The 27,405-nt window shown below is 39.1% G+C and overlaps 1 protein-coding gene and 1 long non-coding RNA gene across 6 annotated transcripts in view; both read left to right on the top strand.

Moving 5' to 3' along the window:
• LHFPL3 (LHFPL tetraspan subfamily member 3) overlaps positions 1 to 27,405 on the top strand; it is a 602,509-nt gene that overhangs the window by 171,560 nt on the left and 403,544 nt on the right. The window lies entirely within an intron of this gene.
• The window catches only part of LOC309632415, a 138,109-nt gene continuing 112,284 nt past the window's right edge, over positions 1,581 to 27,405 (top strand). Inside the window, exon 1 of the long non-coding RNA XR_014246904.1 lies at positions 1,581 to 26,411. This is a non-coding gene — a long non-coding RNA (uncharacterized lncRNA). The remainder of the gene's footprint in view (positions 26,412 to 27,405) is intronic.

The raw sequence follows: 27,405 nt of genomic DNA, 5'->3' as shown, positions 1-27,405 counted from the left end.
ATCTCCACTGCCACCAGGGAAGGCAGCAGACACCCTGGGGTGGGCAGGCAGAGCCAGAGCCCTGCGTGGCTCATGTTGATAACAGAGTCTGGACGCCTGAGTCACAGAGTCCTAACCTGTCTTAGGTGGCACAGACACCATGTGAGAAGCCAGGATCCAAAGGCCTGTGTTTTAAGGAAGACAGAAAAACTAGGCATGGGGGTGAGGCAGGCATCGGTGCCCAAGGCCCAAATGATTTTTTGCCAAGTTTCTTTCTTTAAGGCAGATTTATCTTTGATCCTCAGTTTCCTAATCTCTAACAGGAGGACAAAAAAATAATACTTGCCCCATAGAGATATTGCGAGGATTAAATAAGATTTAATTAAGATAATCACCGTGGGGCTTCCCTGGTGGCGCAGTGGTTGAGAATCTGCCTGCTAATGCAGGGGACACGGGTTCGAGCCCTGGTCTGGGAAGATCCCACATGCCGCGGAGCAACTAGGCCCGTGAGCCACAACTACTGAGCCTGCGCGTCTGGAGCCTGTGCTCCGTAACAAGAGAGGCCACGATAGTGAGAGGCCCGCGCACCGCGATGACGAGTGGCCCCTGCTTGCCGTAACTAGAGAAAGCCCTAGCACAGAAACGAAGACCCAACATAGCAATCAATCAATCAATAAAATAAATCTTTAAAAAAAAAAAAAAATCACCGTGAATATATGTTGTGAACTCACAGTACTATAACATGCCGTTTTTCATCATTGTGCTTATGGTTGCTACTCTGACAACAAAATCAACCATGACTACCATTACCGGGAAAAAATCCCCTTATGTTCTATCAAACCACTGGGCCCTGAGGCGTCCTTGTTACCCACCTCTGTTCCTTATTCCAGATGCCTTATCTTTGCACTAGAAGATAATTGGTCCAAGATCTTTTAATCTGCAGTGAATTTTAATCCTCATTTGTTGCATTCACTTATGCTTCACTGTCTACACATGGAAACAATTTTTAATAAAATTTTCTTTTCCCTTGGCAATAAGAACGCTTAGACATGCCAGCTGTTAGGGTGAAAATGCATCCACTATCAATTCTAAGCTGAAAATAGAACATTTAAGTAAATTTTTAAATGGAAAGATGTATTCATCTATTTCTCCTTTGAGGACCAGTTCCAAAACTGTTCAATGAATTTCCTTCCATGAGGGCAGTGGGTCTAGGGTTTGGACATGGACATTCCAAGTACAGCAACTCATGGAGGGTCAAATTCAGGGAAGCATGAATGAAAGTCATTTTTTGCTCCAAAAGTGATGGCATAGAACATGGTTAGAAGGCCTCTTGATTGCCTTAATCTTATTACTGAGGGGAGTAGTGTCATCTTAACCACTTTATGGGGAAAGGAAGGATACGAGGGAAGATAAGAGTCAGGAGACATGGAATCCAGTCTTTACTTTGCCATCAACTTGATGAGTGATCTTAGGAAAACCACTTAACCCTTGTTTACCTGTTTCCTCATTTACAAAATGAATCAAAATTTCCCTACTCATCTTAACAGAGTTCTTGATATAAAGTAAAGTGATTGATGTTGATGTGCTTTGAGATGACATTAAGATGACAGAAGATTGTACCTGTTGTCCAGGGTGGGTCCAGGATGCTGTGCTCTGCCTGTCCCCATCACATACATCACCTCCTGAGGTACTTGGGTTTGCTCCTTACAAGGAAGGTGAAATGCACTAATGTAGTGTAACTTGTCTAAAAGTGACTTTCTAACCCTTACAACACAAAGGGTTTCTAATAACATGTATATTTCCAATGCCAGTATTGTTAGGGCATAAATAACATTTCTTACTGTTTTTTCAACTCTATTCCATACTAACTGGTTTATAGGATGATTCTGGTCGTTCTAGTTTTCAGGGCATTATGTTTTAAAATAATAATACTCAGTTACATCTGAGTCTTTAGAAAAGGTCACTCTTTCACACTGCCAGTGGTAGTATAAATCATTTCAAATTTTCTGGAAGATAGTTAAGAAATAGTTACTAACGACCTTAGAATTCTGCAAACCCTTGATTCAGCAATTTGCTTCTAGAAATTTATATTAGAAATGTAATTATATATGTTAGCAAATGTTTAGCTATATAAATTCTCATCACATGTTTGTAAAAAGAAGAACCAGGAACAATTAAAATACCCCATATAAGGGATTGGTTAAATAAATGAAGCTTAATAGGACAGTAGAATACTATAAAGCTATGAAAAGATGTTCACACATGATTTTAAGTGGAAGGATCAGGTTAAAAAATAGAAAGAACAAAGGTCGCCTGTTTTGCTAAAAACAAACACATGTACATACGCACATGCACACACAAAGAAGAGACGAAGGATTTAGCTCTCTCTGGCTTATGGAATTATAGGTGCTTTTTATAGTCATCTCCTTTGCTCACTATTTTTTTCTAGATTTTCTATAATGGATGTTTGTTTATTTCATAAAAAACAAAAAATATTTTTATGTGCTCAAGGCAGTGATTTCCAAAATATTTTCAGGTATTCTATTTCATAGTTTGATAATTTCCATATTAAAAAAATTTTTTTTCTTAAGTCTTATATTTCTTTAGTACATTCATGTAAGCCCATTTATTTTCATTAGTCTCTTGTTTTTTATGTCTTGTTTTGTTTTCATTCGGTTGATAATGGAAATAACTCTTCAGCACAATGATCCTGCCTGTACTTGAAGATAGTTGTTACCTGTTACTCATTTTTCTCTCCAGATCTATAAAGACCCCATTCCTTTCATCTTTCTTTGGGAATCAATTTTCTATTCCTTTCATCTTTATTTCTTGTTCATCTCTGACTGTTCTCTTTCTTCATGTAGAATTTAAAATGCAGTGACGAAACTAGAGACAATCATAGAAAAATGTAGCTAGGACAGACTATAGTGGAAGTAGTTATCCTTAACCCTTAGCTCTTCATGAATATGATATGGTTTTTTTCATAGTCATTGTTAATTGTGTATTTACTTTATAAACAGTTAATATTTCCCAGAATTTTCTCTTTTCAATTTTAAGGTCTGCTGTTAGGTTTTTGTCCTAAATGTTTTCTCATTTATATGTTTACACTTACGGCATTAAATTGCATTCTTCTGATACTAAAATATCTCAAAAATATTAAAGTCATTTTGAATGTGGTCAGTGGTATTAAGAGCAGTAACAACCCTTCTGATTGAGAATTCTCCACAGATCTGTGAGTACATTCCTGATTCTGGGTCATGAATGTTGAATACAAATACAGTGGCCTCAAAAAAAAGAAAAAAAACAAATACAGTGGCTCAGTGCTGATTCCAAAACATACCATATCACCTCTTCCTCCATGTTCCCTCCTTGATTCAAGTATCTGCCCCCATTACAAGAGGGCAATAAACACCTTACTTCCTACCTTGTTGATGAGACATGGTGTGTAATGGATTAAAACCTTTACCATATTTCAATATAAATTGCTTGAGTCACTATTGCTTTATTTTTACTGTGTGGTATTGGTGTAAAAAGAAATACAATTGACTGAGCGTGCTTTGTTCTTCATTGAGTTACTGTGGCAGATTTTTTTTTTTTAACATCTTTATTGGAGTATAATTGCTTTACAATGGTGTGTTAGTTTCTGCTTTATAACAAAGTGAATCAGTTATACATATACGTATGTTCTCATATCTCTTCCCTCTTGCGTCTCCCTCCCTCCCACCCTCCCTATCCCACCCCTCTAGGTGGTCACAAAGCACAGAGCTGATCTCCCTGTGCTATGCGGCTGCTTCCCACTAGCTATCTATTTTACGTTTGGTAGTGTGTATATGTCCATGCCACTCTCTCACTTTGTCACAGCTTACCCTTCCCCCTCCCCATATCCTCAAGTCCATTCTCTAGTAGGTCTGTGTCTTTATTCCCGTCTTACCCCTAGGTTCTTCATGACCTTTTTTTTTTTTTTCTTAGATTCCATATATATGTGTTAGCATATGGTATTTGTTTTTCTCTTTCTGATTTACTTCATTCTGTATGACAGACTCTAGGTCCATCCACCTCACTACAAATAACTCAATTTTGTTTCTTTTACTGTGGCAGATTTTTGTTGGCCAATCCTCAGCAGTGACGTGATGAAATTTTCTTAGTCTTCAAGAATTGCAAAGTCACACTGCTTATATGTAGGAGGTAGTGCATCAAAGCAAAACTCTTCAACATTTACAATTGTATCAGGGTGGCCCTGGCCCTGCAAATCAACAGAAGGATGAACATTAAATAAAATACACATATCTTTTCTGTCCTGTGGGATGTAAATCATACAAGCAGTGGAATTTGTGTCTTCTAACTCCATGATTACATTCAGTCATGAACAGGAGAAAACATTTTCCCTGGGCTACATTTATTTTTAAAGCCGTCACATTAAAATGAGATCTGGAAATGAAAAGCTTTCATGTTGCTGATGTTGAAGAGCAAATTAGAAGTAAATGATGATAATTACAAAGCACAACTGTGTGTTCTCCTGTATATGCCTAGAGGTAATGAGAAAGCAGAGGGTAAAAAGTTGGAAATGGTTAAGATGGAGAGTGGTGAGCTGTCGGTGAGCTCTACATGAAAAAGGCTTAACAACATCAATGGTGTTGGATGTTGTGGGGAAAATTGTCTGAGCATGGATGACTGAATTGTTTTGTTCAAGAGATGAAAAATTAAAACTCTTTGGGAATATTGCAATTGGCTGATTATCATATATATAAAATATATTTGTAAATCCCTAAAAGATAAGCACAAGATGATGAATGATGATAGTAGAAGAACCTAATCAAGTATTCAAATAAGAATAAATACAATTAATGGAATTAGTCAGTGTTACAATTATCAGAGCATGTTGTTGTAATATAAAAGCTAATCTCTCTTAAGCAGATTAATGAAAAGTCTTTAAAAAGTTACTCTTCTCCATTTTCAAAGATCATAGTTGTAGACCAAAAGTTATATAGTGAAAAGACATCTTGTACATGTCTCTTCCTCCAAAGCCAAAAATGGAGTTGATTACACATAATATGTACACATTTCTTTGAAAGTGAACTTCACATTCAGTTCGCTGGAATAGCATGAAAACTGACTTTGTAAGGAAAATATTTTCTTTCTCCTCAGAGAATGCAGAGCACTTCCCATATATATCTCATCATTAAACTCCTACTCATGCCTCAGGAGTCAGCTTATATGAATCTCCTCTGGCAAGCCTTGCCTGAGCCCTCAAGGCTCCTAAGTGTTCCCATGACAGTTGCTGTGCATATCATGTTCCCTCCCACTTAACCCGTGACCTGTTCACTTATCTGTCTCTACCACTAGACTGTGTCAAGTCCTTGAAGCCATACTATACTCACTGTTCTATATCCAGAGCCAACATGGTGTCTAACACTAATAGTTGTTCATTAAATACATATACACAATATCACATGGGCCTCAATTTGTTCCTAAAAGGTGTAGGTTCAGATTATAATCCCTATTTTATAATGAAGAAAATGAGACTCTGAGAGCTTTCTGATTTGCACAAGGTCATATTGACAGTGAAAAGGCTGTGATTTAAACATTCGGTCACAGATTCCTGGATTCAAGATGGTGGAGTAGAAAGACGGGCTCTCACTCCCTCTTGCAAGAGCAGCGGAATCACAACTAACTTCTGAACAGTCATCGACAGAGAGACACTGGAACTCACCAAAAAAGATACCCCACATACAAGGGCAAAGGAGAAGCCACAATGAGATGGTAGGAGGGGCGCAATCACAATAAAATCAAATCCCATAACTGCTGGGTGGGTGACTCACAGACTGGAAAACACTTATACCACAGAAGTCCATGCACTGGAGTGAAGGTTCTGAGCCCTGTTTCAGGCTTCCCAACGTGGGGATCCATCAATGGGAGGAGGAATTCCTAGAGAATCAGACTTTGAAGCCTAGTGGGATTTGATTGCAGCACTTCGACAGGACTGGGGGAAACAGAGACTCCACTCTTGGAGGGCACACATGAAGTAGTGTGAGCATCAGGAGCTAGGGGAAGGAGCAGTGACCCCAGGTGAGAATGAACCAGACCTATCTACTAGTGTTGGAGGGTCTCCTGCAGAGGTGGGGGGTGGCTGTGTCTCACTGTGAGGACAAGGACACTGGTGGCAGAAGTTCTGGGAAGTACTCCTTGGTGTGAACCCTCCCAGAGTCTGCCATTAGCCCCACCAAAGAGCCTGGGTAGGCTCCAGTGTTGGATCATCTCAGGCCAAACAACCAATAGGGAGGGAACCCAACCTCACCCATCACCAGACAAGCGGATTAAAGTTTTACTGAGCTCTGCCCACCAGAGCAACAGCCAGCTCTACCCACCACCATGCCCTCCAATCAGCAAACTTGCACAAGCCTCTTAGATTGCCTCATCCACCAGAGGGCAGGCAGCAGAAGCAAGAAGAACTACAATCCTGCAGCCTGTGGAATAAAAACCACATTCACAGAAAGATAGACAAGATAAAAAGGGAGAAGGCTATGTACCAGATGAAGGAACAAGATAGAACCCAAGAAAAACAACTAAATGAAGTGGAGATAGGCAACCTTCCAGAAAAAGAATTCAGAATAATGATAGTGAAGATGATCCAGGACCTTGGAAAAAGAATGGAGGTAAAGATAGAGAAGATGCAAGAAATGTTTAACAAAGACCTAGAAGAATTAAAGGACAAACACCTAGAAGAATTAAAGAACAAACAATCAGAGATGAACAATACAATAACTGAAATGAAAACTACACAAGAAGGAATCAATAGCAGAATACCTGAGGTAGAAGTACAGATAAGTGACCCGGAAGACAGAATGGTGGAATTCACTGCTGAGGAACAGAATAAAGAAAAAGAACGAAAAGAAATGAAGACAGGCCAAGAGACCACTGGGACAACATTAAACGCAACAACATTTCCATTATAGGGGTCCCAGAAGGAGAATAGAGAGAGAAAGGACCTAAGAAAATATTTGAAGAGATTATAGTCAAAAAGTTCCCTAACACAGGAAAGGAAATAGCCACCCAAGTCCAGGAAGCACAGAGAGTCCCAGGCAGGATATACCCAAGGAGAAACACGCCAAGACACATATTAATCAAATTGGTAAAAATTAAAGACAAAGAAAAATTATTGAAAGCAACAAGGGAAAAACAACAAATAACATACAAGGGAATTCCCATAAGGTTAATAGCTGATTTCTCAGCAGAAACTCTACAAGCCAGAAGGGAGTGGCATGGCATACTTAAAGTGATGAAAGGGAACAACCTACAACCAAGATTACTCTACCCGGCAAGGATCTCATTCAGATTCGATGGAGAAATCAAAAGCTTTACAGACAAGCAAAAGCTAAGAGAATTCAGCACCACCAAACCAGCTCTACAACAAATGCTAAAGGAACTTCTCTAAGTGGGAAACACAAGAGAAGAAAAGGACCTACAAAAACAAACCCATAACAATTAAGAAAATGGTAATAGGAGCATACATATCAATAATTACCTTAAACGTGAATGGATTAAATACTCAAACCAAAAGACACAGGCTTGCTGAATGGATACAAAAACAAGACCCATATATATGCTGTCTACAGTAGACCCACTTCAGACCTAGGGACACATACAGACTGAAAGTGAGGGGATGGAAAAAGATATTCCATGCAAATGGAAATCAAAAGAAAGCTGGAGTAGCTATACTCATATCAGATAAAATAGACTTTAAAATAAAGAATGTTATAAGAGACAAGGAAGGACACTACATAATGATCTACCACATAAAGGATCAATCCAAGAAGAAGATATAACAATTATAAATATATATGCACCCAACCTAGGATGATGATCTATGCCAATATAATGGACAACCTGTAAGAAATGGACAAATTCTTAGAAAGGTACAACCTTCCAAGACTGAACCAGGAAGAAATAGAAAATATGAACAGACCAATCACAAGTAATGAAATTGAAACTGTGATTAAAAATCTTCAAAGAAACAAAAGTCCAGGACCAGAAGTCTTCACAGGCGAATTCTATCAAACATTTAGAGAAGAGCTAACACCCATCCTTCTCAAACTCTTCCAAAATACAGCAGAGGGAGGAACACTCCCAAACTCATTCTACGAGGCCACCATCACCCTGATACCAAAACCAGACAAATATGTTGCACAAAAAGAAAAATACAGGCCAATAACACTGATGAACATAGATGCAAAAAATCCTCAACAAAATACTAGCAAACAGAATCCAGCAGCACATTAAAAGGATCATACACCGTGATCAAGTGGGGTTTATCCTAGGAATGCAAGGATTCCTCAATATATGCAAATCAATCAATGTGATACACCAAATTAACAAACTGAAGGAGAAAAACCATATGATCATCTCAATAGACACAGAAAAAGCTTTCGACAAAATTCAACACCCATTTATGATAAACACTCTCTAGAAAGTAAGCATAGAAGGAACTTACCTCAACATAATAGAGGCCATGTATGACAAACCCACAGCCAACATCATTCTCAATGGTGAAAAAGTGAAACCATTTCCAGTAAGATCAGGAACAAGACAAGATTGCCCACTCTCACCACTATTATTCAACATAGTATTGGAAATTTTAGCCACAGCAATCAGAGTAGAAAAAATAAAAAGAATCCAAATCAGAAAAGAAGAAGTAAAACTGTCACTGTTTGCAGATGATATGATACCATACATAAAGAATCCTAAAGATGCTACCAGGAAACTACTAGAGCTAATCCATGAATTTGATAAAGTAACAGGGTACAAAATTAATGCATAGAAATCTCTTGCATTTCTATACACTAACGATGAAAAACCTGAACGAGAAATTAAGGAAACACTCCCATTTACCATTGCATCAAAAAGAATAAAATACCTAGGAATAAACCTACCTAAGGAGACAAAAGACCTGTATGCAGAAAACTATAAGACACTGATGAAAGAAATTAAAAATGATACAAACAGATGGAGAGATATACCATGTTCTTGGATTGGAAGAATCAACATTGTGAAAATGACTCTACTATCCAAAGCAATCTACAGATTCATTGCAATCCCTATCAAACTACCAATGGCATTTTTCACAGAACTAGAATAAAATATTTCACAATCTGTATGGAAACACAAAAGACCCCGAATAGCCAAAGCAATCTTGAGACAGAAAAACAGAGCTGGAGGAATCAGGCTCCTGGACTTCAGACTATACTACAAAGCTACAGTAATCAAGACAGTATGGTACTGGCACAAAACCAGAAATATAGATCAATGGAACAGGATAGAAAGCCCAGAGATAAACCCATGCACATATGGTCACCTTATTTTTTATATAGGAGGCAAGAATATACAATGGAGAAAAGACAGCCTCTTCAATAAGTGGTGCTGGGAAAACTGGACAGCTCCATGTAAAAGAATGAAATTAGCACACTCCCTAACACCATACACAAAAATAAACTCAAAATGGATTAAAGACCTAAATGTAAGGCCAGACACTATCAAACTCTTAGAGGAAAACATAGGCAGAACACTCTATGACATAAATCGCAGCAAGATCCTTTTTGACCCAGCTCCTAGAGAAATGGCAATAAAAACAAAAATAAACAAATGGGACCTAATGAAACTTAAAAGCTTTTGCACAGCAAAGGAAACCATAAACAAGATGAAAAGACAGCCCTCAGAATGGGAGAAAATATTTGCAAACAAAGCAACTGACAAAGGATTAATCTCCAGAATATAAAAGCAGCTCATGCAGCTCAATATCAAAAAAACAAGTAACCCAATCCAAAAATGGGCACAAGGTCTAAATAGACATTTGTCCAAAGAAGATATACAGATTGCCAACAAACACATAAAGGATGCTCAGCATCACTAATCATTAGAGAAAAGCAAATCAAAACTACAGTGAGGTATCACCTCACACCAGTTAGAATGGGCATCATCAGAGAATCTACAAACAACAAATGCTGGAGAGGGTGTGGAGGAAAGGGAACCCTCTTGCACTGTTGGTGGGAATGTAAATTGATACAGCCACTATGGAGAACAGTTTGGAGGTTCCTTAAAAAACTAAAAATAGAATTACCATATGACCCAGCAATCCCACTACTGGGCATATATCCTGAGAAAACCATAATTCAAAAAGAGTCATGTACCACAATGTTCATTGCAGCACTATTTACAATAGCCAGGACATGGAAGCAACCTAAGCGTCCATCCACAGATGAATGGATAAAGAAGATGTGGCACATATGTACAATGGAATATTACTCAGCCATAAAAAGAAACGAAATTGAGTTATTTGTAGTGAGGTGGATGGACCTAGAGTCTGTCATACAGAGTGAAGTAAGTCAGAAAGAGAAAAACAAATACCATATGCTAACACATATATATGGACTCTAGAAAAAAAAATGGTTCTGAAAAACCTAGGGGCAGGACAGGAATAAAGATGCAGATGTAGAGAATGGACTTGAGGACACGGGGAGGGGCAAGGGTAAGCTGAGATGAAGTGAGAGAGTGGCATTGACATTTATACACTACTAAATGTAAAATAGATGGCTAGTGGCAAGTAGCAGCATAGCACAGGGAGATCAGCTCGGTGCTTTGTGGCCACTTAGAGGGGTGGGATTGGAGGGTGGGAGGGAGACGCAAGAAGGAGGGGATATGGCGATATATGTATACGTATAGCGATTCACTTTGTTATACAGCAGCAACTAACACAACAATGTAAAGCAATTATACCTCAGTAAAGATGTTAAAAAAATAAATAAAATAAAATAAGGTTTGTCTATTTTGTACATTTGCCTAAATTTAGCCCTTGACCTATGTGGCAGCAAAAAACACCCTTCCTGCTACACTGGGTGTGTACATCACTGCTGGCAGTGAAGAGGTTTTGTTCTGTTAACCTAAAAATTAGGAAGTATGACTTCCTTAGGAAAACTTGTGCATTTAGCCAGAATGTAGCCAACTGCTCTCACAATCTCTCTATCTGTTTATAGCACTGCCTTTCATTCTCCCCTTAGTTTCCTAAGGCCAGAGAACTCCTTACCATGTTCCTGTGCTCCCAGGACTCACAGAGGGTGTCCACGTGGTAGACACACACAGGAAGCATAAGGGAATCAACTTATGAATCCTCAGTGTCCATACGTACTCTTTCCTAAAACTCATCTACCAAAGACCGGACTTGCAGTCAATATGCTGAGCTGTTAGGCAGGTTCTTTTTCCCACCTCCTGTTTCATTATCACTCTTTTCCTGCTTTACAAAACAAAGTCTCTTTCAGCCTTCCAAAATCTCACTGTGGTAAACTCCAGAATGTCAAACAAAAGAACAACTGGAAATACTGAAGTTGGGTAACCTCCCTTAATCAAAGCACTTAGGCAGGGCATGTATCTTCCCTGTCTTAGACACAATGCTGTTACAGGCCAAGCATGGTGTTAGAGGCAAGTGTGATTGTCCTAGTTGAGATATTCTGGATCTCATAGTGATGGCAGTTTTTCTTTAATGACCTCATTGTTTCCATCCTCCACTATTATCAAAGAATGCACTGCTCCTGAGGGAGAGTTCTTTCAGAACAAAGCCAACAAAGCATAAAATAAATAGTGAAGGTGGCAGTGCTTTATTTAATTCTTACAACAAAGTCTTGGCAGGGCTCCACATCCTATCTATTTACCCGTCTATCTGAGAAATAAGAATCCAAAGTGAGGTGGCTGTCATGGGGATGCGTATTAACACGTTTATTAGAACAGAAACACTAGGCCAGACTGTTTCTAACAAAAAGTGTGGTAGTCAAGCCAACTGTTTGACAATAAGGGTTGCTTTGCCACTTGCGTTAGGTCAAAGACATCTAACATAAATTGAATGAGCTTGATCTGCAGCTCTGAAGTTTTGACAAAAATTTAATTGTCATGTTATTAAAAATTTTGTTGGCAAATGAGTTTTGAAATTAACAATATTTTTTCCTTCTCCAACCATTTCTGAGTACACTGAGTTAGATAAGATGCCTTTAAGTGAAAGAGAAGCAGGTTTAATGAATAGTTGTTTGAAGAATCTTGGTAAAATCTTTCTGGTACACTTCCCAGAACCTGATAAAGTTAATGACTCTAATGAATAAGTATCAAAAGCTTTTATAAGTTTCTGTTTTCCAAAATGAATTAAAAGTTGCCAGAGGTGGGGAATGGTGGTGGGTGAAATGGGTGAAGTGGGTTAAATGATACAAACTTCCAATTATAAAAGAAGTAAGTCTTGGGAATGTAATGTACAGCATGGCGACTATAGTTAATATTACTGAATTGCATATCTGAAAGTTGCTAAGAGAGTAGATCTTAAAAGTTCTCATCACAAGAAAAAAAATTTGTAACTATGTATGGTGATGGAGGTTAACTAGACTTATTGTAGTGATCACTCCACAATATATACATTTACCAAATCATCCTGTTGTACACCTGAAACTAATATATGTCAATATACCTCAATTTAGAAAATGAATTAAAAGATATAAGCATTAAAATTATTTTAAATAATTATTAGTATTAAATTTAATTGACTAAATTTATTTGACAAATAATTTTAATGAAATTAAATTATTAACTAATTTTAATAATAAATCACTGTATGATTTTGGGCATATAACTCAAAATTTGTTCAAATAATTGGTTGGCATTCCTATAATACAATCCCATCTACTTATTGATATGAGCAACATTTCATAGTATATGTCTATAAAAATGAAAAATAGGAATCAAACTGATAATGAGCCCTGTTGATTCCAATAATAAATATCAATGTAGGAATGTATAAGCTAGATCAACAGCAAGAATAACAAACCATTAAGAGCTGCATTTCCAGTAGCATTTTACTTTGATAATTTATCAAAATTTATAATCTACATGTGTTGTTTTGATCACTTGTATACTGCTGATAATATTTATGTATTCCTACTAATAATTTCTTCATTCAGAAGAAAATTTAAAAAATTTTTGCCACCTGATAGTAATAGAACATTTTCTTAAAAATTCTAATTTATATACTTTTTTGTTTATTTGTTTCAGAGAACTATGATAGAATAATCAATAAAAGGTTTCCAAGGATGAAAATATAATATGTTTGAATAATAATTAGTGGCGTAAGTGGAAGGCAAATATAACTTAAAGGAGTAAAAGAGTGGTATAAAAATTTGACGAAGAGTTGGGGTCTAGTTCTATTAAATAAATGATAATGGATTATCCAGTCTATGCTATTTATATTCCATTGGATATGTTTAAAAGGACGATGTTAGGGTTTTGTTTTAGAATGTTAATATACTTCCTTTATACCTGTTTAATTTTGTAATAAATTACTTTAGATGTTTAATTGAAAAATGGGCAAAGGAGCACATAGTTTTTCAAAATTTGGAGTGGCTGGGATATATGAGCAGAAATGTTTTGGAGACCCTTGCCTTAGAGCTTTCTTTCTCTTCCAGCAAAACTCTCTTCCTCCTGTTCCCTCAGGACCCTCATTGCTCCATAGCGGGCTGACATGCTAACACTCACTTTGGTGTGGGTGACTGTTAATCAGTTACTCTTCCCAAAAGGAAGAGTTCTGTACAAGGGCTTCCTGGAAATAATGATGTAACCTAAAAGAATGATGTTACAGTGAGAATTTTCAACCAGACACAAAGGCATTTGAACGAAGAGGAAAGGTCCCAGAACTTATATGGGTGTTTTGAGATTTGCTGGGCCTTCTGTGATTGCAGGTAATATAGGATGGTCAGGAGAGCCCAACCAGAGAGAGGGGAGCCGTTGGCAACTTAGTGGACCAAATTGAATTTTGGCTGAACTCATGATTGAGAAACTTAAACTCACTAGATATGTGTTGCTTTTTATATTTTAACCATGATATTTCTGATATTGAATGCTCCAGTATGTATGTATGTGTGTGTGTGTGTATATATATATATATATATATATATATATGTGTGTGTGTGTGTGTATATATATATATATATGTATATATATACACATATATATATATGCCCAAAATAAGATTGAAACTACTTTTGGAGTAAAGGCGGGAAACAAGCACTTTTAAAAGAAGCTGATCATTTGCATTCTTGGGATTGTTTGTTTGTTTGTTTTTATATTGCATTGACTCAACCCTCCACCAAATGAACTCTGTGTCAAGAAAACACCTTTGATTTTTTTTTTTTTTTCTGTTTCAAAAAATCAGATAAACAGGCCAAGGTCATGGCTTTGATGACTGTGTTGACTGTTAATTTTATGTTACCTGGGAGCCGTAGACAATAACTGATACAGGGGAGACGAGCCAGCTGTGCACAGACGCCTCCAACTGCTTCTGGGGCAACGACTGTAGATGTCATATTGAGGGATGGTTAGGAGCATCATTTTTTCAAGTGAAGAATTAGAAATTATACATGGGGTTGTCCCTGGCACTCATGGAATTCATCCTGCCTATTTCTCTGGACTTCCACAGTTGTCAAGGTCTTGCAGCATCTCTCCCTGTAGCCTCAGGCTTAGCCTAGTGTTTGTCAGTGTTTATTGAACTGAATTAAACTGAATTGAGGACTCCTGATAGACTCTGACCCATGGTACTGCTCAAGAGTCTTATAATATCTTATCCGCAAGAAAAAGGCGTGTTTTAATTTTAGAACACTGATTACAATGCTACTTTGGATAAAGACCAAGAATAATGGGGACGTTTTAATGCTGAGTCGTATTTGGCCCACAGTTCAGATTTCTTCCAAAATGTGTAGGTACTATGCCTCCCATAAAGTATTCTTTCAGCCCTGTTAATCCCTTTTTTCTTTTTTTATAAATTTATTTATTTATTTATTTATTTTTGGCTGTGTTGGGTCTTCGTTTCTGTGCGAGGGCTTTCTCTAGTTGCGGCGAGCGGGGGCCACTCTTCATCGCGGTGCGCGGGCCTCTCACTATCGCGGCCTCTCTTGTTGCGGAGCACGAGCTCCAGACGCGTAGGCTCAGTAGTTGTGGCTCACGGGCCTAGTTGCTCCGTGGCATGTGGGATCTTCCCAGACAAGGGCTCGAACCCGTGTCCCCTGCATTGGCAGGCAGATTCTCAACCACTGCACCACCAGGGAAGCCCTCCCTTTTTTATGCTCAGCAGTTTGCTTTAAAAAAAAAAGGTTTTCATTCTTCTTTTTCTGGTTTGGCTTCTGTAGTGCTTCAAGCCACTGACAAATTATATATACCCAGTATTTCTGCTGTAATGTTGGCTTCCTAGAGAAGCAGACTCTGCTGTGACCATATGCATCGTCATGGAAATACGAGAAAGCGGTGCTGATTCAACAGCTCCTTCAGCTTGCGCTGGAGTTAACAACTCCCCTTAAAGTAGTAGTGGGTGTTTGTTTCCCATTCGAGAGTTGAGCTCCTCAATGTGTATCACACATCTTAAATCTCAATATGCTGTTCACTGTTTTAGCTCTCAAATCATCCCAAGAAAAGCAATTCCCCTCCTTTTCAAACTGCTCATGTCACCATTTCTATATGTACTAATCCACTCATAGTGGAACATAATGACATCAGGCATTGGAATTCTGAAGACTAACAGCATCAGTATAAATATATATGATAAATATTCAAGGAGCCTTCTAGAGCCTCCTGAATGTATGATTTTCGTGGACATTATTTTACTCTAGGGTAGTGAGGATACTTTTGGAAGTGACGGAAACCCAAGTGAATGAATTTAAGCAAAAGGAGCAAGTATCCTTCTCTGCTGCTCCTGCAGCAGAGAAGGTTACTGAGAGATTCACAAGATTGGAAGAAGACTTTTAAGGAATCAGGTCTCAGGGACTAGTCCAGAGGAATTGCCTCCAGCTCTCTGTCTTTATCTTCTCTTGACTCTGCTTGTCTCTCCTTGGCTTTATCCTGCAAGTAGGGAGCTTCTTCCCATGTGTGGAGAAGAAGGTTGCTGGAAGACCCAGATTCATTCCTTCTCAGATAGGAAACCGTAGTAGAAAGAGAGCATCTTTTCCTCAAAGTTCATCTATCAATCCAAGAAAAGATTTGGATTGGTCCCACATGAGCCCCTTTCCTACCCCTCTAATCAAAGTTTCTCACCTTTTACTTTGCATAAGAATTACCTTGGATACTTTTGGAAATGCAGATTCCCAGACACCACCAGCAGAAATTCCAATTTCAGTGGTTAGGAAAACCACTTGAAATGGGGAAGAGGTGATTTTTCAAAACAAAGGGACAGTAGCGAAACAGACACAAAAAAATACATCCGTTAAAGAGCTTTACTTAGGATTTGTGATTCTATGAAAATGTCAACAAGCATCTTTATGGCACAGCAGTGATACCATAAAAAGATAGAGGTGGACAAAAACTACGGAGGCTTTTGTATGAAAACGTCATAGTAGTCCTCAGCTCTCTAGTTACAAATGACAAATTCATTACCTATTAAGTAGTATAAGCAAATAATGGCCAGTGTCAACCTGAGAACTGTGACAGTGATTGATGTTCATTAATGATTTCTTTAAAATGCTGATTGCTATGTTCTGATTGTTTGTGTTCCCCCCTCCAGATTCATATGTTGAAATCCTAATGCCTGACTGGTATTAGGAGGTGGTATATTTGGGAGATGCTTAGTTCATGAGAGTAAAACCCTCATGAATGGGATTAGTGCCTTTGTGAAAGAGGCTCCAGAGAGCTCCCTTGCCTTTCCCACCATGTGAGGACACAGCAAAAAGGTACCAGCTGTGAAACAGAAAGATGCTCCTCACTTGACTATGCTGGTGCCTTGATGTGGACTTCCCAGCCTCCAAAATTGTGAGACATAAATTTCTGTGGTTTATAAGCTACCCAGTTTAAGACAATTGGGGAACAATCCTATTAACTCATTTGAGAAATGTTATCCAGACTTTTGTTGACATCGCAGTTAAGACTTTTTTGTGCACTGACATCAGAGGCCAGGAAGCGGTTTTAAGATCTCAGATAGTTCTCATTCTGTGGACCCACTAGTAATACCATAGGATTCTTCTCAGCAAAGACAGACAAACCCTCATTCAGTGGTTTCATTGAGTAACTATTAAGTGAGAGGCACTATCCTATGATGAGGAAGACTCTCAAAATCCCTACCCTAGTGGAACATACATTCTAGTAGGGAGACAGATAATAACTAAACACACACCTATGTAATAAAATGCCCAATAACGTTAAGTGCAATGAGGAAAAATAAAGCTGGGTAAAAAGAGTAACAGAGGTTGCTACTTCAGCTGAAGGGTCAGGGAAGGCCTTTCCAAGGAGGTGACACAGGAATGAAGTGAGAGCACAAAGGCAAAGGCCTTGAGGTGAGAACAAGCTTGGAGTGTTCACACCAGTGTGACTACAGCAGTCAGTGGTGGGTGATGAGGTTGGAGGGGTAGGAAGGGGTTATATACTGTAGCATCTTGTAGTCCACTGCAAAGACTTGAAGTTCTGTTCTAAATGTGGTGGGGAGCCACTGGAAGATTTGGGGGTGATCACGGTGAGAAAACTTTACAGTTTTAAAAGATCTCTCTAGTTTTTGTGTGGGGCAAAGACTGAATGATTTGGTGGAAGTTCAAAAAAACTGTCCTTAGGTGGTGGCAATGCAGGTGGCGTACAACATGGACAGATTTGGATGTATTTTGAAGGATAATGCAACTGTATTGGAGACCAAGTGGAAGAGAGTTTTAGTAAGAAGAGGGCAGTAACAGATGTTAAGAATCCCCCCAAATAAGGAGAGTGAAGACTGAGAAAAATACCTTGACTTGGACAATGGTCAATTTTATTTTTAAATAGAAAGAAGAATATCAGTAGTGATTTTGAGAGAGGTGCAGGTAGACTGTTGGGGAGGAAGGTGGACAGAGAGGTGGGAGGGAGGGAGCAAGTGATGAGGAAGGTCAGGCAACAGACCCAAGGTGGCCCCTTTGAAGGTCTTGGCCTCACTGTGGCCGTGCAGCTCACTTTGCCCTCAGTTATAGGTCTGAATACGGAGGGAAATTCGCTTCTCATCTTTGAAACTCATTAAGGAATATCCATTTACTTCTGCCTCCCCACCTGATAGAGGATAGCCTAGGACTCAAAAAATTGTAACAAGGACAGAAGCTATACTTTTAATATTCGAAGAGGGTCACCATATTTATTTAAATGTAAATCAAACATCAAAGTTTACTCATGGTTGTCTTTGGGGACATTGATTGATCTTATCCTTCTCCATCTCTTGGAAATGGTTGTTCCAAATTAAACTCTCAAGAGAGCAGAAGATTTATGTAGCAGGCTGATAATTAAATTAATAGCTCCTTAAACACTGTGATCCATTTTTCACAAAGGAACTTAAATCAGTTGCTTTTACATCAGGAATTCTGTTGGTTTGATCATTTCAAGGGGATTGGTGTTTTCCTTTTGGGTTCTGCAGCCATCAGGGGATTTATCAACATATTTCAAAGCAATTAGGTGAGTTTCTTTGGTAGAAATATATACAAGAGCAGGAGGACTTAGCAGTTCTGTAAATAGAGTCATTTAGCTTCCTCTTGGAGAATAAGCAATTTTGTGATATGGGAATTGAAGCTAAATTTGGTGAGAAGTGTTCACAGACTCCAGTAAAATGATTTTGCCTTTTTTCTCATCCTTTTTACCCCAGGCTGATAAGCAATTAAAAAACACCTACTGTATGCTCAGGACTGTGTAGTGCATACGGAATCACAGTCCCTGGTATCAACAAGAGAAGCGCTAGTTGAGTGAACAAGACAAGGGTATAAGAATCAATAGGGAAAACACTCTTTGACATAAACCACAGCAAGATCTTTTTTGACCCACCTCCTAGAGTAACGGAAATAAAACCAAAAATAAACAAATGGGACTTAATTAAACTTAAAACTTTTGCACAGCAAAGGAAACCATAAACAAGACAAAAAGACAACCCTCTGAATGGGAGAAAATATTTGCAAATGAAATAACAGACAAAGAATTAATTTCCAAAATATACAAACAGCTCATGGAGCTCAATGTCAAAAAAAACAAACAATCCAGTTAAAAAATGGGCAGAAGACCTAAATAGACATTTCACCAAGGAAGACATACAGATGGCCAAGAGACACATGAAAAGATGCTCAACATCACTAATTGTTAGAGAAATGCAAATCAAAACTACAATGAGGTATCACCTCACACAAGTCAGAATGGCCATCATCAAAAAATCTCCAAACAATAAATGCTGGAAAGGGTGTGGTGAAAAGGGAACCCTCCTGCACTGTTGGTGGGAATGTAAATTGATACAGCCACTATGGAAAACAGTTTGGAGGTTCCTTAAAAAACTAAAAATAGAATTACCATATGACCCAGCAATCCCACTACTGGGCATATACCCTGAGAAAACCAAAATTCAAAAAGAGTCACGTACCACAATGTTCATTGCAGCACTATTTACAATAGCCAGGACATGGAACCAACCTAAGTGTCCATCATCGGATGAATGGATAAAGAAGATGTGGCACATATATACAATGGAATATTACTCAGCCATAAAAAGAAACGAAATTGAGTTATTTGTAGTGAGGTGGATGGACCTAGAGTCTGTCATACAAAGTGAAATAAGTCAGAAAGAGAAAAACAAATATGGTATGCTAATGCATATATATGGAATCGTAAAAAAAAAAAAACAAAAACCATGGTACTGGTGAACCTAGTTGCAGGTCAGGAATAAAGAGGTAGACATAGAAAATGGACTTGAGGACATGGGATGGGAGGGCAAAGCTGGGGCAAAGTGAGAGTAGCATTGACATATATATACTACAGAATGTAAAATAGTTGGCTAGTGGGAAGCAGCAGCATAGCACATGGAGATTGGCTCGGTTCTTCGCGATGACCTAGAGGGGTGGGATAGGGAGGATGGGAGGGAGGCTCAGGAGGGAGGGGATATGGGGACATGTGTATGCATATGGCTGATTCGCTTTGTTGTGCAACAGAAACTGACACAGTATTGTGAAGCAATTATACTCGAATAAATATCTATTTAAAAATTTAAGTAAAATAAATTTAAAAAAGGAATCAATTATAAACTGTCTAAGGTAATATATAATGAAGGGTTATAAACTATGTGCAACAGATCATGTTAACAAATGTTCCAATCTTATGGAATGGTTTATTGTTCCCTAAGATCACCAGGCCTTTTTCAGGATTATGAAAGGTTAATTATAACTTTTATCTTAAGAGAGTCATAATTATGTAGATTACATGCCCTCACACACCATCTTTTTATTTTTAGAGAATTAAGTCCAAATACCTTAGCATAGCATCCAAGCTGTGTGTCTAAAGACTTTTTTGGGGTGTAAGGGATAGGAAACCCAACTCTAGCTTTGGCAGAAAAGGAAATTCATTAGCACATATAACCAGTCTAGGGTTGGGTCTATTTTCATGCATAGCTCGATCTAGGAGCTCAGTTTCTCCCCAGCTCTCCATGAAGCCTTCTCCTGCACTGCCTCAGACACTACATGTTAGCTTCTGGCAGCTCAAGGCTCAGAGTCCCAGTGGACAAAGAATATGTGCTTTCTTCCCAAGAGGCCCAGCAGAAGGTTCATTGCATCTCTTGATTCTGATTGGATCACATGTCCAACTCTGAACCAATGAGTATAATCAGAAGGATGTGATGTTCTGATTGGCCAGACCTTATTAACATGGCTTCCCTTGAATATTCTTTTGCTGTCTTTGGGACAGCAAAACAACACACCTTAAACACAAGACTCCTCACTTAGGCCCTGTATCCCCAGCTTCATCTATTGCTATTCCTTGTTCAACCCCCAATGTTCCAGTCACAAGGAATGAATTCCTATTTCCTAAGAACCCCAGGCCCTTTTCAGAATGATGAGCTTGTGTTTATGCAGTTGCCATCCCTTGAGGTCATTCCCTCTCTGGAAAAACTCAGTCTCATGTTCAAGATCCAGCTCCTGCCTGACCTGACCTGATGAAGGGTCCTCCAAAAAGAGTGATAAAGAAGATACATCAAATATATTGGGTATAACACCCTCTTCAGTGAAAGTAGTCATCAAGCGCTTCCCATATCCTATCTGCGGGTGACATTCCTCTTTTTCTACAGAAGGCAGAAAATCATGTTGAAAGATTTGGCCCACGTTTTGAGGGCCAGACTAATTGGGGAGGTGGCAGGAAAGAAGCCAAGCAGATTCTTCAGCTGGCCTAGAGAGTGGCCTGGTGAGTCAGAACAAGGGTGGAGACTATCTGTGTAGGGCTATTCCAGAAAAGGCTGAGTCAGCACAGAGGATGCGGATACCAGGTGGGAGCCTAGTGTCAAACAAGTCAGCCTGGGGTAAACTAACCAGGGCAAATCTGAGAGTGAGACTCAGGCAGCATGAGTCAATCTCTGAAGGGCATGTAGACATGACAAGAGAAGTGAGGATGGATGTGCAGGTACAAAACGGCTATGAGAGAGTACGGCTTTAGTTGCTTCTCATCCAAGAATGTGACTATGCTCTGATTTTATCCTCCCAGCCTAAATGGTCCTCAGTACAGCTTCTGTTGGAATGTTAATAGTGGTGTAACATCTGAAGGGGACTCTGACATATTAGGAAAGAAAAGATGATGCAACTGAATAATCATTTATGGTTGCAACTCTGAACTTGAGACTTGGGCCTTTAGTTCTAGATATAAGTCATTTTATATACTGTAGAAATGAAAACAGGTGAATTCCCATTGACTTGCAGAAGATAAGATACTGGTTCTATTTTCCAGTGACTCAAATATAGCCCAAATCACTTTGCACTGGAGGCTGTGTGGCCCTCTATGGCCACAAACAGAAAGCATATGGCCTAGAGAGTCCTTTCCTGCCCAGCAGTGATATTTCCAGTCCATCCAAGGCCCAGCCCAGCCACAGCTGTAATTGGCAGACAGCCAGGGTGGCTGGTGGTGTACTTGTCCTTGTAAAATTGAGCGTGACAAGCCAGTGAGGGGTGGAGCCATGCCTGCTGTAAATATATTTAGAATTCAAGAAAAGTGAAGCGTAGATTTGAGAATTTGATTTGTGATGCTCATAACTATTCATTCATTTCTTAACCGTAGTTTGTTAAATTTAACAGTTGTGTGACTCCGAATTCACAGATGACAACAGCAACATATTTTGGGCAATAAATTACTAGCTGCTTTAATAAAGGGGACTGATTTAACAGCGTGTTGTAGAGTAGTAGTAGAAGTACTAAAATCTGTCTTTCTACCTCCAAGGGTTTTGTTTTTAAGGTTTGGATTGCAACAATAAACATGCTTTTAATTCTTCACCAGGAAAGCAGGTCCACTGTCAGAGGCAATCATTTACTGGTCTTGTAATAAAAAGTAATTTATGATATGCAGTATCGATTTACATTTCTGCTTTCTCTCCATGGCAGGAGCACAATGCTCCTCGGTTGTTCTGGTAGAAAGTGCTTTGCAATTATGTAATGTCTGAAATGAAAATATTGGCTGCATTTTTAAAAAATCAATAAAAGTTCTGGAAGTCATAACACAGTCTGGAATGAGTCTGACTTACAAAGTCTTAAGTCAGCCCCGACGGATGCCCACTTAATGTTTGCTTCCTGCTGTAAACCACTGATGTTCGGTTTTACAACAATTATTGCATCTCTTTTCATTTGATTTTATTTCTGTCAGTGTTGAGTATGCTTTTCTTTCCCTCTACAACCCTTTCCTCTTCCCAGAGGTCTCCAGGCTAATCAGCTCACTTTGTCAGCTAAGAACTTCAGGGAGCAGTAGCGCTCCAGTGAAGATATAAGCAGCTCTCACAAGCCAACAACCACAACTTCTGTTAACCACTAGATAAAATAAGAGTTGGCAACAACCACTGGGTCTGAGCTGATTATTTTCCTAGTGGGAGGGTTAAGCTTCTGCTGATTAACACACTCAGGATCCCGATTAACTTTGTGGCATGATGCGAACATAATTACGTCATTGGCCTTGAAATGAGACTCTTAATTTCAGAGATGCTCCAAAGGCAATTGTTGTACTTTTTCCTGGAGCCTGAGACCTTCACAAAGACAGCCTGGCCCACCTGCTGTGTGCAAACATGTCTTTTAGGATTTCCCCAAGGATCACAGCTAGATGTATAACGAAGGGATCCATATGGAGAATGATTTATGTCGTGGGTAAGAATAGAGGGCCACCAACTCAAGGGTACAGGAGCTATCATATCTCTTTATTTTTCAGTTACAGTTTAATTCTGACTATGATAACACCGCATTTTGCTGGACCATAACCTCAGCTATCTGTAGGGCTCTCCCCACCATGGTTTTGCTAAGGTTGTAGGAGTCAGGATGGTCCCCCTGGCCATCAAGCATCTGTCCCTACATTATCCCAGCCCATCATCAAGTCATCAAGCGCATTGATTGATACCTTTGGTTTGACACTGGGCACATAAGAAACTATGTCAAGGCTGGGAGTCCTGGGCTTTGATTTCTCCTAGGTTCTACCAGTTCTTCTTGGTACTGTCAGGGACTAACTTATAGTTTCTAATTCCCAAGAGACCACACACCTCTCTCCTCCTTCCAGCCTAGGTAATGTTTTTAGCCTTGGAAAATCTTTCCCTTTCTCCCTATTTCCAGCAGAAGCATGCACACAAGACTTCTCTTTCTTCTTCCTCTGGCCCTGGGGAATCTATTTTTAGCTTGGGAAAATCCTTCTCTCTTTATGTTTTCCTCACAAGTACCCCCATCTTCTTATACTCCATTACTCTCAATGGGCTTTTGCTTCTGGAAATAAAAGCCAAGAAAAGAAGTTTCTATAGGCAATCTTTTTTTCTTTCTCTGAAGGGGAATAGGAAATAGAAAATATAGGGTGAAACTCATAACTTATTATCACAAAAAAATTATCCTAGCGTAGACACATACATACATTCTCAAAGGCAGATGCCTGATTGATTCATTTTTGCACTGGGTAAACAGACAAACAAAAACACTAGACAAAAAGATCTGCAAATCTCATGCATTGAGTAATTTATGAATTTGTCTCAGTGTCCAAGGTAAAAGAAAAACTGAGTTTAGTTTAATGTGTCAATGAGGAGAAAGTGAAAAGAGGATCGGCTTCCCAGAAATCTTTCAAGGAACCTATGATTGTCATGCCTCCACTTACAAATTAAACTGTTTTACTTATATGATTTTATATATAATGTAGTAATTTTTACAGTCATCTTTTATCTATTAGCATTAGACAAATCCTCTACATTATAATGTTTTTTTAAATAGAGATACATGTTTATAAACAGAAACACCAGAAAAAATGAACCTTCTTGTGACCTTTGACTGCATTGGACATGAGTGACCTCTCTTTTTTGAAACTCTCTTCTCCCTCAGACTCCAAAGAAGCACTTTTTCATCGTTCTTCTCCTGCCTCTCTGATATTTCCTCCTTGAAATCCTTCATGAGGCTTTTTCCTTTATCTACATCTGAATACTTATCCACGTACAAATCCAGGCTTCCATTCTTGGTCCTCTGTTCCCTTCACAAGGTGATCTTACTCTCCGAGTTTTAACCACCAACCATCTGCTAATGACTCATCCCTGCTGAGCCCGCTGAACTTTGGACCCTTACATCCAGATGCACGCCGGACACCCCCATCTGAGTGTTCCTTAGCACCGCAAGCTCAACATTGCCAAAGTAGAATGCCTCAATTTCTATCCCACCAACCTGTACCCCACTTTAGGGTTCTTTTTATCTTTCACAAGGTTGTAATTTCCATTCCTTCTCCTTCGTCTTGACCAGTGCACTCAAGCACACAAAACTAATCCCTATTCTAAGTAGTTGCTACAGCTGCTCCAGATTTATTCCCTGTCTCCTTGTTGTTATTGCTCTCATCCAACTGGCTCTGGGACTCCAGGTTTGATTACATTTATTACTTCTACCCCTACCAGCTTGGTAATCTTTGGTCTCCCTTTTTGCTTCTTGGACTTCAACTTCCCTCTTAATATTTGACTCTGTTCTATCTCTCTGATTATGTTGTCCATGCAATCTTGGAAGAAACACCCTCAACTAGTTTCTAGGCTGCCTTCTACTGGTGAATGATGTCCTGACTTCCAGACTTGACTTGAAGTCTTGGCTCTTCACTTTCCTTCACCTCCTCAAACCGCTAAGCCATCATTGAACCTGCTCTGGACTCTCCTTTACACCCCTGCTGACACTGCCTTAACTTAAACCCTCATCTCTTCTTCCCTGGATTATTCAGACAACTTCTATGTGGTTTCTAGTCTCATATTTTGTTCCCCACAATCTAAAATGCAGTGCTGATTATTCCTTTGCTTAAAACTCATCAGCAAATATTTGCAACCCTGACATCTCATCAGAAAAAAATTCGATGAAATGTTTCAAATATATTATTTTGGCTTCAACTCAGGAGAGGGTAATTCAGTGGATTTGAGACAGGGCGTTGGCATCAATGTGCTGAAAGAGCTCCTTGGGTAACTCTGATGTGCAGCCTCCTTAGCATGGCCCCCCAAATCCACCATGGCCAGACTGTACCCACATTTCCATCTCACCTCCTGCTCCAAAAGAGCTGGAGTTTATCTCTTACCTTTCTCTATCCTGGGGTCTATTACAGCCTTGAAGTTCAATGACATTGACTGGACAATTGCAGGATGACAGAAGGTATTATCAAAGAGCCACAGCTGTTTTTGAGGTCATTAAGTACCCTGGAGCTACATTTTAAGAATTCCTTTGTAATTGTTATTCAGTGTATTCCTTTTCTTAATTCTATGTTCAGTGCTATTTTGTAGAGTACTAGACAAAATAATTCCTCACCCTACTTGGTATTTACACCTTTGAAGTATTTGTAGACTGCTTTTATATCCTCACTTAGTCATCACTGAACTAAGCAGTATGCATTTTGCTTCCACACTATTAATTTAGAAATCAGTTCTTCTATGAGGGGGTAAGTTTTCCTGAATTACTCCATTCTTTTATGCCATTTTTAAACTATGGTTTTTCTGCTTTGAATAACTAGACTGTAAGCCCATTGAGGATAGCAATTATGACTTGCAATTATGACTTCTGCTTCATTGTTACCTCTTCCATGCTTGACACAGACCTGGGAATAAAATATTGGGAGGGGAGGAAGGAGTCGATTTACCAAGACTATATATAGACAGTAAATTCTGACTCTTCTTTCTGTCATTTTTTGTCCTGTTAACCTGTATTTAAGATGGTCATAAATCCTACCACCAGGTGTTTTAGGCATCAGTATTTCTCTGATTGAACTGCAAATGAGTTACTCAACATGCATTATTCTTTGGTAAGAGAGAAAACCTAGGAGAAAATGGCATACTTTGTGTTATTTTACGTCTCTGGGAAAGGATTGATCATATCATATAACGATGAGAATTGCCAAAAATCTAAATGATGCTTCTATCAAGCAGTGTAAATTGTCATTCTGGATCTGTATTGCAAGAAGTTGTATTTGGCTACAACCCAGTGAAATGTACCCAAATGCAATTTCCAAGGCATTCAGAATTGTACCCTTCATTTGATTCTGTGCATGCCCATGGAGTAGCTGGGACATATTCATTTTCTATTAGTGAGTGAAGTAATTCAGGACCCACTTCAATAAATCCTTGTTAACTCATAGACACCCTCCCCACCAACAGTCCCCTCAAGGGTCTGGTTCTGTTCTAAACCTGGGTTTAAGTGGAAAAGGGCCTTTACCAGCAGAGGAGTAACCCTTGAGCCCAGCAACAGTGAAAGCCACAGAACACCTAAATTTCAGACAGGGAACCCTGAGATTAGATGTTAGGCATATTACAAAAAAAAAAAGAAAAGAAAAAAGCCCTGTGCCAGTGGAAGAATGTATCAAGACCAGGCTAGCCTTTGAGAGCTAAGGAACATGGGAGAAACATGGGCATCCAAAGAGACAACAAAGAAGCAATGCAGAAAGAAGAGAGCAGTGAATATTAAAAGCAACAGGGATAACAAGCTATGGAAATCATAAGCTTGTTGTAGACGTTGGGGATGGGAGCCAGGGGAAGAAAGAAAAATTGTGCCATTGGAAAGTAGGAAGCACATGGCGTCAACACACATGTTAGCAACCCCCAGAGTGAGCTGTGTGCGCCTTAGCACAGTTAGTGAAGCTCCGCTGTCTGGAGGGAACGTCACTGTGCTCACAGGGCCTCCTTAGCCAGCTACCTCGTCTTCCTGTGGCCCACACCACCTGCACCTTCGTCCATAGCCATAGCTGCAGGGAGGCATCACAGGTAATCCATAACTGTAAAGAGGACCCAATCTCAAAGCAAGATAAAATGGCACTTCGTTTTCCTGTTTAGGAAAGTGCAAATGTATATAGTACATTTCTAAAGATTCCTAATTTTAAAAATATTTAGAATAGCGGTATGCTTGTGTTCCTCTCTCTCTATTTTTTGTGTATCTGTTACAGGTTTTTGAGTTATAGTTA

The sequence above is a fragment of the Balaenoptera borealis genome, assembly GCF_965194805.1.
Source record: "Balaenoptera borealis genome assembly, chromosome: 7".
NCBI lineage: Eukaryota > Metazoa > Chordata > Mammalia > Artiodactyla > Balaenopteridae > Balaenoptera > Balaenoptera borealis.
Note: the sequence above shows the minus strand (reverse complement) of the source record. Positions and strands in the feature narration are given on the sequence as shown.